Here is a 14212-nt window from a genome sequence, read left to right as displayed (position 1 = left end):
CATTTGGAGTGCTGCAGGGCATTGGTCCTGCTCAGCCCCAGCTCCCAACCAAACCCACCCCCTCCCAAAGACACATGGAGATGGGACTTACCCCATGGATCTGGGACTCACCCCATGGATCTGGGGCTCACCCCAGCTGAGCATCACAAGGCTCTGCAGGAGCAGAGTGTGAGACAGGAGCCTTTATCAGTGTTCCCCAGGTGTCATCTCTGGCAAACTCCTCAGTGACAGGTCTCAGAACCCATCTTTGCAGTCCTGAGGCCGCAGATCTTCAGGACATTCCTGCTGCTCTCTGCTGACCCCTCCTGCTCTGGGCTGCCTTGCACACACAGACAGACACACAGACACACACAAATGTGTGCAGAATCCCAGGTGTGCACATCCACACACAGGTACCTCCAGTGCCAGTCCCTGTCGAACTCCTCCAGAGGGAGGTGGAGCAGCAGCACTGGGTACAGGGGGTGCAAGTGGTTAAGGGAATGCAGGGGGCATAGGGCATACAGGGGTGCAGGGGACATAGGGGATACAGGGAGCACAGGGGGTGCAGGGCTGAAGGGGGTGCAGGGGGCACAGGGTGTACAGGGAGCATGAGGAGTGCAGGCAGCATGAGGGGTGCAGGGGATGGGGGGGTGCAGGGGATAGGGGGACACAGGGGAACAGGGGCACAGGGGATAGGGAGGTGCAGGGGGCACAGGGCACAGGGGATGGGGGGACACAGGGAATACAGGGGATAGGGGGTGCAGGGGCACAGGGGATAGGGGGGTGCAGGGGCACAGGGTACAGAGGATAGGGGGGAGCAGGGGCACAGGGTACAGGGCATAGGGGATGGGGGGTGCAGGGGCACAGGGTATGGGGGGGTGCAGGGGCACGGGGGGCTGCCCCATGGCATTCCCGAGGCACGGCTGGTGGATGGGCTGTCCCGGAGCCGGGACTGTGGCTGTGGGTGCCGCCCTTGCACAGCCGGGGGCTGAAGCCGGGGCTCGGGGCGGTGCTGGCAGCAGGGGGGGCACGGAGAGGCACTGCACGGTCAGGGGTGTAGGTGGCTGCACTGCTCACACGTGGGTGCAATGTTCAGTTTTACTCTGGGTTTCTCTGGTGGAAGGTCTCAGGTCCCAGGACTGTTGACGGCCAAAGACCCTCCATGAGCACGTTTGGTGAAGGATGGGATTCCAGCAGACAAGAGCAGGGTCCCAGAGGGGCTCTCGCTGCAGGAGCTGTGTGCCTTGCTCCACTGCTGGGTCTGTTGGAAGCTGGAGGAGATGCAAATGCCCAGGTGTGAACTCACAGGCTTTCCCTTCATTACTGAAATGACCCAAGGCTGGGAAAACCCTCATTACACAGCAATTCACTTTGGCTGTCCTGCTGGAGAAATGAGTATGAGAGAAGCTGCTCTGGTGCAGGTGATTGAAGTCCTGACCCCTGTCTCAAGCTGCCACAACTCCCTCACCCCTACCTGCTCTCTGGGGCTGCTGCAGCCTCAGCACCTGCACAGAACAGAGGGGTTTTATCCCAATTTGCCCGTGAGCCTGAGCCTTAAACCACAAACAAAGATGAGGAGGGAAGAGCAGCAGAGGAAGGGAAAGCATCCCTTGTCTGACAGCTCAGCGGGGGCAGCACTTGCTGATGAGGTGGAAAATTCAAGTTCATGTCCTTGTCTGATACAAACATGGCTTTGAGCTCTGGTTTTAAACCCAGCTGAGGTGGGTTAAAAGCTGCAGCACTCCGTCCTGTCTTTGTGAGTTGCTGGTTTATCACAGAATCCCAGAGTGGTTTGGGTTGGAAGGGCCCTCAAATCCCATCCTGTTCCACCCCTGCCACGGCAGGGACACCTTTCACTGCCCCAGGCTGCTCCTGGCCCTGTCCAGCCTGGCCCTGGACACTGCCAGGGGTGGGGCAGCCACAGCTGCTCTGGGCACCTGTGCCAGGGCCTGCCCCCCCTCCCAGGGGAGAATTCCTTCCTCATAGCCCATCCAGATCTCTCCTCTTCAGTCTGGAGCTGTTGCCCTCGCTCTGTCTCTGTCCAGGTAAGAAGCTGCTCTTCCTCCTCTCTCTTGGCCCCCTGTGGGTGTCCAGAGGCCACCACGGGGAGTCCCCAGTGCAAACCCAGCGCTGCAGGCTCAGCCGGGACTGACAGGCTCCATCCGAGCTGGGCTGGCTGCTCCAGCTTTGGGAAGGGCTGGGAGCCACTCACACCTTTTATCTGCCAGAGTCAACAAACACGGCTGTGCCTTGGCACGGCCACAGATCCGACTGATATCATGACAAAGAGGGAACACTTTGATCCAGGGGAACGCTTTCATCTCGGCAGTGAATCAGATGCTGCTGATGGGCTGTAAAAATAGAGCAATTATCGGCACTTTTCACGTGGTGTGGCAGCGGCTGTGCCACACGGGCCGTCCCTGTCCCAGCCTGCCACACCTCACAGAAAACCGACAGCACACGGAACTCAACTGAATATGACATTTAACTGAATATTAAAAGCAACTAAATTCTGTTATTCTCAAATTTTTGGACCAGCATATCCTGAAAAAGGAACGTTTGGCTTTGAGAGGCTTTTCACCTCAGGGTTTTTGTTTAGTTTCAAACCCTTTGATGTAATTATGTCCTGGGAAAGGCTCAGAAGCATTTCTGGGTGCTGGAGGAGGACAGTCTGGTCCCTGGGGCTGAGCAGCTCGGGGCTGTCCCTGCTCAGTGCCCAGAGCTCATCCCAAGGCTGAGCTGGCTGCCCAGGGAGCAGCAGGTCAGTCTGGAGGGGCTCTGGGCACTCCTGGTTGCAGATCCCCCATGGGACTGATCCCTGGGCACATCAGTGCCCTGCCGAGCTCAGCCTGGCACTTCTGCACTGCTCAGGAGCTCCAGGTTCACCCCAGCTCTCTTAGCAGATCCACTCACGGCCTGATTTCAATCCAGGTCTCTCCTGCTAAAGATAAACATCTCCAGAGGGTGATTCAGTGCCCTGTGACTGAGGGCAGAGCCAGCACAGGGTCCTGGCTGGCAGCAGCACACTGGGGTAGGATGGGAACCAGCTCCTGAGTGTTTGCTGGATGGGGCAATCAGTGCTGGATGTTCCTGAGCCCTCTGATTAACTGCAGCCTCCAAACAGCATCATTGAGGAGAGCAGCTAAAGGATTCTGGCAATTGTTGGCATTTCCTGAATCCCAGCTGCAGCCTGGAGGCCCCATGGACACAAACCCATCAACAGTTTGAAAGGAAGGAAGGAAGAGCTTCTCTTTTGGGAAGAAGGAAAACAGGTGCAAATGTCCCCAAGGCTTCTCTCCACAAACCAGGCAAGGAACCAGAGTTGCTCCAGGCATGTGGGTACAGCATGAAACCCATCACTGGATTGCTGCTGAGGAACCAGGCACAAAACTCCTCCACAGGTTCCAGACCTCAATGTTTGAGACAGATGTTTTGGAAATCCGTCCCAGTGCTCCATGGAAAAGAGCTGAGCCTATAAGTTCTGCCTCAGGGTGGAGGTTACAGGTGTAGAAATGTTCCTCTGAGGCCCCTGACTCCTCCAGGGGAGGCTGCAGCTCTGGTTGTGGATTTCCAGTGCTTCAGAGAGCAGAGAGGGACAGCAAGAGCATTGAGGCAGCATCCTCAGCACCCTGCAGCCAGATGGAATGGGTGCCCGTGCTCCAGCTGGGAGTCCCTTATGGAAATCCAGCACTCCTGCGAGTGGGGGCTATGAGATGGGGCCTGGCATCCCTGAAAGGTGTCCTGGAAATGGGCATCTCCCTTGGAAAAGCCCCTTGAGCAAGACCCACAGCTGTGTTTTCTCTTCAGCAATGCTCCACAATCTGCCAGCTGGAATTTGTTGTAGATTGGAGGCACTGGGTTTAATTTGGACTGATGTTTCAAGGTTCTGCCTCAGAGACAGAGCTGGGATGTTTCCTGGTGGAAATACACACAGATCAGGAATCTCCAGACAAAATTTTTGCCTTGAAATCTCTACATTCTTCTGTAGGGCTGAGGCTCTGACATCATTTATCCATGTAAAAACCCAGTGTTCTCATCTCTATTTTGCCAGCTGAGGACCTGCAAGAGAAGTCACATTCTTGTGGCATTTAAGAATTTGCCCAAAGCAAGGAATAAGAGCTGGGACTAAACAGAGCTCCTCGAGCTGGAGGTCAATCTGCAAGGCTAAGTGTGTAGCACCCACAGTTATGTTAAGGAAAGCAAATTCTGCCCTAGCAGACAGTGGAATGGAGCTCATTTGGAATGAACAGTCCTGGGGAGAGGCTGTTTGCAGCCAGAGCCTGGCTGTGTGCAGCAGGATGGAGCTGAGCGGAGCACAGGGGTGTGAGCTCAGCAGTTCCACCTGCACATGAAACAGAGGAAGCCACTGCTGGGTTTGGGGCATTCCTGCTGAAGTGTTGCTCTTTTGAAGTTGCTGGGGCTTCTCCTGGGCTGGGTCTGTCCCTGGAATGTGGATTGGGGCGACTAGTTGGGCCAGTAAAGCCCTTCCTCCAAAATGAGTTTTTACTGAAAACTGCAAGGAGCTGTTGCAAGCACATTGACTCACTTGGTTTCTCAGCTCTTAGTTATGAGCTTGTGCTCTGGACAGTTAATTATTTGTTCTTGTGGAGTCTTTGAAGATGCAAGGCAGGCCAGGAGAGTGAAGTGTTATTAGCTCATTATCTGCAATCCCTTTTTTGTGACGGAGCAATGAAGTCCAGGCTCAGCCTGAGATGCTGAGCAGCATTAAAATCTGAATTGTCTTCATGCCCAGCTCTCTGATTTCTCTTATTCAAGGCTCAGTGACTCCTTAACACCAGGCAGGCAAAACTGGAGGGCTCAGAATCTCAGCCCAGGCAATCAGCAACAGCTCCAGGACTAACCTTGACAGAACACCTGGAAATTTTGAATTTGGGCCATGAATTTTAATCTTCTCTCGACTTGTTTCCACTCAGACACAAACAGGGAGACTGAAGCCATTCTGGGTTTTTTACAATTTCTACCCTGCTGTGGGTGTGTTCAGGGACAAGATCAGCAACTGAGAATCTGAGATTTTTATAGAGAGGAGTTAAACTGAAGCCACCCAGAAAGCCATGAATGAGCAGCTGGGGATGGCAGAGAGTATGACTGAGGAGCTCTGATGAGCTCTGTCCTCAGGAAGCAGCTTCTGTGTGTCTTAAAGAGCAGGATCAGTATTGAGAGTTTTGTCTGTGTGTCTGCAGAGGAGAGCTGGCCAGGCCCCTGCCCTGGGCACCACGGCAGCTCCAACCACTCTGTCTTATAGCTGGGCACTGCTGCTCCTCCTGGCAATTCAGGATCTCACCAGAGGCACTTCAAAAGTTGAAGTGTGCAGGGATTTGGGCTGCTCCAAGGAACTGTGTGTCAGGATTGGTGCTTCACCTCTGCTTGCCCCATTGCAACGGTCTCACATGCAGAATGAGCCTCTTGTTGAATTCCAGACCATCCCTGAGCAGAAATATCCATCTGTTCCTTAGGGAGGGATGGCACGTGGGCTGTCCTGGTCACCCTGCAGAGCTCTGGCCAGAGGCTGCAGTGGGGCCTGGGTGTGCTCCAGGAGCACCACAAGCCCTCTCTGTGGGAAAGGGCCCTGCTGAGTGTGAGCCTCAGCCCTGGGTCCTGCAAGGGCCTGAACATAAATGCAAATTTAATACCCAGCTGTTTCCAGGGCTCTCTCCTCCCTGCAGGTTTCACTGGTACCATCCCCCTGTGCCAGACCTGAGCACTCACCTTCCCAGTCTGTTACGAGTTTGGTTTCCTGGTGTGGCTGGACAGAAATGATTAATTCCTCTTATCCCCTGATACTAGGATGACTTCATGGCATTCCTTGTTTGGGAAACAAGATGTCTCCTTTTCACTGCCTTTTGTGGTTACTGGCACCAGTTCCCAATTTCCAGCTCTCATTTCAGTGCTGGCTCAGAGCCCCACGAGAGACAGGGCTGGACAACCAGGTGAAGCTTCCTTTGCTACCCAGCCTCTCTTTGCACTGCCTTGTCTGACCAGAGATAGGGAAAGCAGCCACAAATTGCCAAGGAAATGCAATTAGAAGGGTTTCCACAGAGGTTGAGCACAATGAACGTGAGTCAGAGCACTCAGGATTTACAGAGAAGTCTCTTAATCCTGGCCATAAAGATGCATTACCCTGCAGCACAAGGGTGGTACTGAGTGTGCCAAGCTTTTCTCTGAAAACTTCTGCTTGCAAACAGAAGAAAGCAAAAGTCCTGGGTAGGGTAATGACTGCAGGAGGAGGGAATTTCAGGGGAATGGGGAGCTGACAGGAGCTGGCAGCCTGCAGTGGTGGGAGCTCCTCAGGCACTCACACTGCTGAGCTGCTGTGTTTCACCTCCTGGGTTGGGCTGGCAGCAGTTACAGCTCCTGTCAGAGACACAAGGAATGTGTTGATGGACATCCCATCCTGCCAGGCCAGAGCTGGTCTGGCTTCCTGGAAAGAAGATTGTTCCTTTGCAGTGCATTTTTAGAGTGGGGGTTCTATGCCTGTGCTCTCCCAGAAGATAAAGGGTGAGGTTCAGACCACTCTTCTCTGCCTGAACATTGCTTGTCTTAAACTTCCTCAACCAGCAGTGGGAATAGAAAACTGTTCATTTGTCCCTCCATCCACCTCTGCCTGGCCATGAGGTGAACCATGTGCTGGGCAGTTTATTTCTCTCCACTGGCTGTGAAGGGAACCCAGAGCAACTATCTCAGACTTCAGTGTTCAATTTTAAGCTGTCCAAGTGAGGGTGGACTGATCCTTGGAGATTCCTCCTAACAAGGAAGGAGCAATAAAGGCCAGGAAGGTGGAGAAACCTTCCTACATGTGGTTGTTGAGCTTGGTTTGTGGACAGGTGTTGGTGGCACCTTAAAAAAAACAAAGGAAGCTGTCAATACTGCAACTCCATCCAGAGAGATGGGAGGGCAGGTGCTGTGGGCATCTTCTGCTTCCACACCTGGCACAGCTGCCCTGCCCTGCCCCAGCACTGCTGGCACTGCTGGAACATTTGTCCTGAATAAATTATGTGTGGAGGCACCCCAAGCTCAAAAACACAGAATCAAAGAACCATAGAATGGTTTGGGTAAGAAAGGACCTCAAGGATCATCCAACCCCCTGCATGGGCAGGGACACCTTCCACGAGACCAGTTTGCTCCAAACAGGTGCCTGGGGGTGTCACAGAGCATCTGAGGTCATGTGAGGAGTTTTCTGCCAGGATTTCCAGGAACTCCCCAGGATGCCTGAGCTGCCTCTCCAGCAGGGAGTTGTGGAGCCAGCTCAGGACCAAAGCAGGTGCCCCATGTTAATTGCCTGGGACCTTCCCAAACCCAGCACAGCAGACACCCAGGGGCCCAAACAGGCACTGGAAAAGAGAAACACACTCCTGGCTGGGCCTTGAATGTTGAAGAAAGAAACTGGTGCCAGCCCCACTCCCTCTGTAGTCCCAAGGTAAGGTAATGAGTGGTGGCAACAGCCTGGGCATGGGAACCTTGTGTTCCTGGTCCTCCTGGGAAGGAAGAGCAGCCCTGTGGCACATCTACAAACATGGACAGAAATAGCCACAGTGCTCTCACATGGCCACTGTCCCTGCAGCATCTTCCCAAAAGAAAGCTGGACACCAGTGGATTGATGATTTTGGCCTGATTCCTCCTCAGGGCTTGGCCTCGGGCTGTGCCCACTGTTGCTCCCATGGTGAGCAGCCCAGCTCTGCACTGGAGGGTGTGGAGGGGCTGCCCTTGGACAACTTCTGGGCAGGCTGCATTGCCCTTTGGATAGTTCATGGAAGATGCCTTTGGCTCTGCTGCTGCTGGATCACAGTCACCACCCTGTCCTTAGCACAGCCACAGGGCTGCAGGACACTGCATCTGCCTCCTGCCACCATCTGCTCCTGTCCCCCAGCTCAGGTGAAGGGGAAAAGGGTCCCTCACTCTGCCAAATCCCAGGAGACGTGTGGGACAAACCCCAGCCCTGGTTTCTGGTGACTGCACAGCTCCAGAAATGTGCTGGCACTTCCCCCTTCAGGGATGGCCCATGGCAGGAGGGTGATGGCAGGAAACACTCATTGGAAGATGCACCCACATCCCATGCTCTTGGCTCTGTCAGCACTGGACTCCGCTTGACCTGTCCCAGGGCGAAGAGGAGCAGTCCTGCTCATAAGTGAAGGTGTCTGCTCATCCCATCCCATCCCATCCCATCCCATCCCATCCCATCCCATCCCATCCCATCCCATCCCATCCCATCCCATCCCATCCCATCCCATCCCATCCCATCCCCATCCTAGAGACCTGACAGTCACAATTCAGCCTATCTCTGCCTCAGTTGCTGGAGGAAAAGCTCATCCATCCATCATCCATCCATCCATCCATCCTCCATCCTCCATCCATCCATCATCCATCCATCCATCCATCATTCATCCATCCATCATCCATAATCCATCCATCCATCCATCCATCCATCCATCATCCATCCATCCATCATCCATCCCTCCATCATCCATCCATCCATCCATCCATCTATCTATCCATCCATCCATCCATCCATCCATCATCCATCCATCCATCCATCCATCCATCCATCCATCCATCCATCCATCCATCACTGCAAATACCACAAACACTCCTTGAGACATCTCCTGCTCCCTCTCTCTCCTGCTCCTCTTCTCCTGCTTTGGCATGTTCTGCAGGAAATAATTTCTGTGACTTGTGGCTTCCCTTGGGAAAAAACAAGGAAAATATTTGGGATAGGCACAGACAGTTTCTCATTGCACAGCCAAGAATGACAGAAGACATTTAAGAGAGGTGCTGCTGCCTGGGAAATCCAGGGTGCCACTGAAATCTGCCACTGGACCTGCTCCAAAGATCCTTTTCAGTGTCTTTCTCCCTCCTGGCTGTGTCTTGTCCCCTGGAAGGAAGCAGGAATCAATTTCACCATGGGTAAAACATGCCTAAAGAAAAGCTGAAGGTGGAACTCAAAGGCTCCCAGATAATCTCCAATTTTTCCCTTTATATTTTTTGAGCATTTCTTTCAGCCCTGGGAAAATCAGCAGGACTGATTTTCCTGTTCTGCCAGGAGAGCTCCTCGTTGATTGAAGCAGGAGTTACCTGTACTGGGAGACAAAGAGGCTTCCTAGAGAAGGAGTAAAAAACATTGGGAAAAAAGCACTGATATGCACAAAGGAAATCTCTGCTGACTTTTATTGGATAGCAAAGGGCATCTACCACACTGAAACTTGGCCTGGGGACCCAAAAGCAGTGACAGGGAGTGCCTGAGCTCTGTTCTCTCAGTTAGATCCTTGCCTTGTGAGGCTCTTTGTGGAGAGAAGTGCCAGGGAAAGGCAGGAGAATACTTCTCTGGGAAAGTATTTGGGTTTTGCAGTGCCAGGAATATCCAGTAGATTTATGACCTTTGAGAATTTCCACCTGCTTTTTTTCCCATGGCATGCCCTTGGGAGGCCAGACCCACCCGGGACACGAGGGGGCTCTTCCCTGCTGCCCAGCTGGGGGGTTTGGCTGCTTTGCTCCTTTGCAGAAATGCAGCCAGTGCAGGGCACCTGCAGCTCTGCACCCACACAGTGCTGAGCTCTGGGGCTGCTGCAGGAACTGTACTCAGCTTTGGCCACATCCCACCTTTGGGATACTCGAGACCTGAAATATTGGCCAAAATGTGGATCAAGACTAGATCTGCTTCCTAGAAATGCCTGTCAGCAGTTTCACCTTCCCAATGCCATTCTCTGGTACCCTGCCATGATTCCTGCAGTGCTCTTTTTGTGCCAAAACATTTCCTTGGTCTCCATCAGCTGGGATGAGGAGGCTGGGAGCACGTCATTTCTGCACCAGGGATCTCATCTCATTTCTGCCACCACGTCCAGGAGGGGGCAAGAGGGAGGTAATTACATCAAAACCTCTCATAAAGCCTTTTGTGCATGAGAGGATCAAGCTGCAGAGTTGTGATGGGAGCCTGAGAAGCATTCCTGGGGCTTGGGATTAGATGCCACATCTGATGAACTGCTCTCAATTTTCTTTACCTGGGAAATGTTGCTCTGGGTGTCACTGCTGCCCCACTCTGATGGAGACGGTGCTGTGAAGGCTCAGGCTCAGCTTTCTGCATCCCAGCAATGCAGAGGAGAGGCTTCCTGCTCCTGGGTGAAAGGGACATGGCCCTGTGCTTGGGGTGCCTCCTGGGGGTCCCTCAAAAGGCTCTCCTGAGACAAAGACAAGCTTTGGAAGCAGCAAAAGGGGGCCAAGGATGATCTGGGATCTGTAACAATTTCTGTGCACGATCCAGTCTCCAGGGCTGGAGAGGTACAATTGGGGTTGTGTAGAGGAGCTCAAAGTGCTGCCTGTTCCTGTCCCTGCCTGTTCCAGGGCAGGCAGGGAGGGACTGAGTCCGTGTGGGACTGCTGCCCTCTCCTGAGCCAGCCCCAGCCCAGGGAGCTGCTCTGGCAGGTGCTGGGGGCTCTGGGTACAAATGCCAGACCCTGATGCATGGGGCAGGGGCTCCTGCCATTCACCCCCAGTGTCCCCTGGGGGCTGTGGCACTGCCACCCTGTCTGGCCATGGGGCCAGTGCCCGGGGTGACCCCACCCAGCAGCTGGGAAACTGAGGCACAGGGACTCTGCTGAGCCAGTTTGTCCCAGTGGGAGCTTTGTGTGTCCCTGCAGGAGGAGTTGGTGCTGACAGGAAAATTGATCCATAAACACCAGAAATTTATGTTCAAAAAGGAGACAGAGGAGTCCCTTTACTTCATACAAATAAAGGGAGAGGCCATGGGGCATTCCCCTGGAATCTCTTAAATTTTTGGATACAGCCTCCCTTTTTATCCCAATTTCCTCTCTCTTTCCCCATTGGCTGAGGTACTTGAGATTACAGACTTCCCAGAATGCCTGATACCTAAGATTCCCCTTTAATCTATAACCTTCTCTTTTAATTTTTCATTCTCATGGAATTAATGGTTTTTCCCCTTTTCTCCTTTCATCTTTCAATATCCAATTTCATTTATCAGCAAACCTACAGTTTGTTTGTAATGGCAAATATCTTTTTCCATTCATCAATCAGTGGAATCCATCCCGTTGTTCCTTTAATTTCTCAGTGCTAGCCTTACCTACCAGCAGACCCACAGCTTGTTTTTAAAGATAAATCCATCATTCCTCTCAGTGCTGTGGGGTCCTTGGGGCTGGGGAGGTTTCTGGCTTGGTGCTTCCTACAGGTGCCCTACCCAGTCCAGGATGGAATCTGGGCCATGGAATTCTCTTTCATGGCTGCCTGGCTGGTGGGATAAGGCTTTGCTGGTGGAGACCCATGGATTATTGGAGATCCTGGGGCTGTAGGACCTGTATGGTTTCCAAAGATTTAGTGCTTGGAAGAACAAGTGCTCTATGGCTGCTCTGCACCCTGTAGCATCCATTTGCTCCCCCCTGAATCCTGCTGCAAATCCTGCAACACCTGAGCCAAATCAGTGCATGTGTGACAGTCAGAGCTGGGCTCTAAGGGACCCCTTTCACAGCACAGCTGAGCCCCACTTTGGCTCCCTTTTCCTGCAGCCTCCCTCTGGTCTTTGTGTGTGTCCACAGACCTCCCTGCCCAGAAATGGATGTGTCCACACACAGGATGCAGACCCCAAAAAGACTCAGTGGTTTCTTGGGATTCATTTCACCTGCTGCACATGGGCAGAGATCCAAGCATGTGGTTGTGTGTTGGCTCCACTGGTGAGCAAGGATTCATTTCCCAGCTGGAGGTGTGTTCTGAGCTACATTGTCATGTTCTAGCCCTTGTCCAGTGTCCAGGGAGCTACTCTGGACTGGACAGTGGGACTCACCTGCATTCCTTGCAGACACTCCAGATTGGGTAGAAGGCAACTCCCTCTCCCAGCCTGTCACTGATCTGACCTTTTTTAGATGTGACTTCAGGTGGGATTCATGCCTGAAGCAGCTGCAGACTGGACATCCCCAGTTTGTGATGTTTGTGATGTCAAATTTAATCCTCCCAAGGACTGCTGGATGTGCTGCTCCCTAATGGGCTTTTATAAACCAATTATGTACCACATTCAAAGCCAGTTACAAATGCTGCTGCTGTGCCAGGGCCCAGGAGCAGTCTGAGGAAGGAATGATCTCAGCTGAAATGCAATTATGTTTTGAAGGGCTGTTGGGTCCACCCAAAGCTGCTTTAGACATTTGAGTTTGGGTGCTTTGCCTTTGCACTTAATCCCTTAGTGCTCACCCAGCCTTCAGCAGCCTCAGCAGAGCAGCAGAGGGTGCTCCTGGAAGGAGCTCTGAGCCACGTGCAGGGACTGGCACCTGTCCCTTGTCCCTTGCACAGGCTCACAGAGTGTGCCCAGCCTGTTTGATGGGCTGCAAATCCTCTGTTCATGAGATCCTGGCAGTGGCAGAGGATTATTCCTCAGCCTTGCCTTGAGTAAATACCAAACACAGCTCAGAGCTGAGCTCATTCCCTTTGCCAGGTGTTTGCTTTGAAGAGTCTTCTGAAGGAGATCAAGAGGTGCTGCTTCCTTATTCCCTCTGGGAGGCTGCTCCAGTGCTTGCCCACCCCAGTGGTCCCCAGCAATGGAATACAAAGTCCTTTGTTCATCCTGCACTTCCAGCTCTCCCCCTGTGCACTGGGCTCATGTTCCTGCAGGGTTTGATGGAAAGACCAAATCTTTTGATGTTGTCAACAGTAATTCCAGGGAGCAGGCTGGGAGTACCCAAAGGGTGCAGATGCAGCTTCCAGTTTGGTCCTGATTAGCAGGAAAAGTCTGGGCTTAACAAAATCCTTCATATCCACCACCACAGCCTCATTGTCCAAAACAGGAACTTAGAGATGTTTTTAAAGGGAAAATGAAATGGAGAGTTAAAGTTTCCAGGCAATATGGGCTGCATTAATCATCCTGAAGTTCAATCCCAGCACATCCCAGCAGTGAGGAATTCTCTGAGGAACAGCAGAAGGCAGCTGGCCTGGGCAAACAACAGGAGAAAAGAGGCACCAGCAGGTGTTTTTCAAACAGCTGAAGACAAAAATAGGAAAGGCTTCCCAACATCTTCCAAGTTCAACATAAAGTACACTAAACCTGCCAAAAGCAGTTGAAGGAACAACCAGCTGGGGTCAGAAGAATGAGCCAAAAAGTCAGAGCATCTCCCAGTAAGGGGGAATTGCCAGGAGATTGGGGGGTCAGTGGGTGTGGGAAGAAGGAGCACTCAGGAGGGAGAGGAGCAGAGAAGAGCAGGTATTTACCTTTTCCAGTTTGTTATGCCTGTGAGAATTGGGGAGGATTCCTACAAGCTGCTATACCTGGCACATCAATGACATTCCTGAGGATGGAGGAATGTCTGTGGAATTTTGGGGAGCTAAATACTAGTAAGTAAAGGAGGTAAACGGCAGACAAACATCGGTACAGGGAAATGTTAAGTGATACACGTGGGGTGAAATAATCTTTTAATTTGTGGGATGGGCATGGAGGTGACTCCTTGGACCATTCATGGCCAGCCCATCCCAGCTGTACAAAGACTCCAAGGGAACATCAGGTATGGGTAGAGATGGAGCAGGTATCAGGAAGGGCTGTGATGAACCAGCAACAAGAAGGAAATCATTCCATCAGAAAGGGCCAGAGGAGGTCACAGAGAGCCATGAGCTGCTGGGTCTGTGTGAGGAACTTCTCTGAGCTGGGCCTGCCCAGCCTGGCCCAGGGGAACTGGGGAGGATCCCCTCACCCTCAGCACTCCTTTTCAATATCAGAACCAGGGAGCTTCAGCCACAGCTCTGGTGGGACAGGTCCAGAAGAAATTGAGTTTCCCTGCCACAGTCTTTGGATCCTTTCACAGTGACACAAATGACACTAATGGTAATTAACTTTTTAATGGACTGAAGTGATGACTGTGAAAGCTCTTGGGAGAGAAGCCCACTGAGGATGAAATAATGGAATCATAGAAATCCTGGGCTGAGAGGGACCCATAGGGATCACAGAGTCCAACCCCTGTCCCTGCACAGACACCCCAACAACCCCACCCTGTGCATCCCTGGCAGTGCTGTCCAAACTCTCCTGGAGCTCTGGCAGCCTTGGGGCTGTGCCCATTCCCTGGGGAGCCTGGGCAGTGTCAGGTTGGAGAAAATGGGATTTACAGCTTCCTCACTCCTCTTAGATATGGCACAGCAGTCCAAGCTGATTCCTGCTGCAGGGTAACAGGGTTTTTTTCAGACCTTTCTTCTTTCCTAACACTGGCAAAACAACCAAAATAAAACCATCCCAACCAAAAAC

Source organism: Erithacus rubecula (assembly GCF_903797595.1).
Source record: "Erithacus rubecula genome assembly, chromosome: 26".
In the NCBI taxonomy this organism is placed as follows: domain Eukaryota; kingdom Metazoa; phylum Chordata; class Aves; order Passeriformes; family Muscicapidae; genus Erithacus; species Erithacus rubecula.
Note: the sequence above shows the minus strand (reverse complement) of the source record.